This window comes from Atta cephalotes (assembly GCF_000143395.1).
Source record: "Atta cephalotes unplaced genomic scaffold scaffold00024, whole genome shotgun sequence".
NCBI lineage: Eukaryota > Metazoa > Arthropoda > Insecta > Hymenoptera > Formicidae > Atta > Atta cephalotes.
In genome coordinates, this window is record NW_012130088.1 from 1,565,081 (window position 1) to 1,566,698 (window position 1,618).

Consider the following 1,618-nt stretch of genomic DNA (forward strand, 5'->3'; position numbering starts at 1 on the left):
TATATATATATATATATATATAATATATTATATTATATTACATTACATTATAACTTTATTATATTCTATTTTTTATTACAATAGTATCATTGCAAATATTCAATTCAACAATCTTGTGCAAAGTGGATGATATGAATAGCCAGACATGAATGTGCGCATCTTTCTAACACAATGACGATTCATGATTCATCGCTAGCTGATCATTTCTCTTATCTGTCATCATCGGACTTTGTATCGTTCTGCCACGTTATCAAAATATACTTCTCGATCAAGGTACATAGTCAATTGTGTCACCATAATCAACAGTTACAATGTGTGTGGACTTTTGAGAGAGAGAACGAGAATGAATGATTAAAAATAAGTAATAAACGAGCCTGGTTTGCAAGTTAATCATTAAGTCTGCAATATTGACACCTGAATCATGAAAAGTACTATATCGAGAAAAATATGAAGAAAGATTTATATGAAGAAATTAATTAATGTAAAGCAGGCTATTTCGCGGCTATTTTGTGATGTGAAGATCGGTCTATGTCGGAACGCATACGAAGTACAATTTATATCGAGAAAAGCAAAAAAAACGGTTCAAGTTGTATGAAATTAAAAAAGAGTCTATGTAGCGCAATTTTTCATAAATTTTATGACTGAGGAATCGCCTTGATTTTTAATCTTGTTTCTCGCATTCATTTATTCATCTATTATTTAATTTTCCATAAATTTGTATACTTTATAAGTAATAAACATTGTTTATAGACTCTATATAGACGCTATATAGACTCTTCTTCCATTTCATACGACTTCAATCATGCTTCAAACTTTTCTCGACATAAATCGTACTTCGCATGCATTCCGACATAGATTAGTCTTCACGCCTCGCAAGAAATAAACCGCTTTTTATTATTTTTTTGACATAAACATTTCTTCATATTTTTTTCTTTATATAGTACCTTATATAGTACCTTCTACGGCTTAGATAAAATCCATTAATTTTAGCATTTTTAGCCGTTATTTCCTCGCCGATTTCTACTCGCCTCACGCTTCAATGGTATAAAAGCCATTGGATCGCTTCGGGGCGACTTTGCGTGCGAGGTCACAATGCCCATTTTTAAAGCAATTACCTTGGTGCTCCTTATTAGGGAAATTGCACGTGAGAGCCATTATTTATTCTCTATTTCAAATTTAAATAGATGCTTAAGCACACAAATGTTAATGTGTAATGGAAGACAGACTTTTTGGTCTGTCAAAATTAACAAATACTTACAAATTAAATCAGTGAAAAATTTTGTATAAAAATAAAATATATGTGACATATTGTATGCATATATAATTTTATTGTATATGTATACATACAATATGTCCACATATGTTTTATTTTTTTTAAATATAATCTCTGTCCATATACATACAGAAAAAATAATAAGAAGAATAATTTAAAAATATTATAAGAAATAACTTCTTTTTCCTAACAAGAATTAAAATTATATACAACATTCTATTTTTAAATTAAACTTAATTTACATACAACCTAATTTAAAGAAACTTATAAATTAATGTTGAAGAGAAAATTGTTCTATACAAAGGTTGCATGATTTCAAGGAAATTATTATATATATATATATAT

The 1,618-nt window shown here is 28.2% G+C and overlaps 1 protein-coding gene across 1 annotated transcript in view; it reads right to left on the bottom strand.

Moving 5' to 3' along the window:
* The window catches only part of LOC105620053 (alpha-tocopherol transfer protein-like), a 13,037-nt gene that overhangs the window by 4,043 nt on the left and 7,376 nt on the right, over nucleotides 1–1,618 (bottom strand). The window lies entirely within an intron of this gene.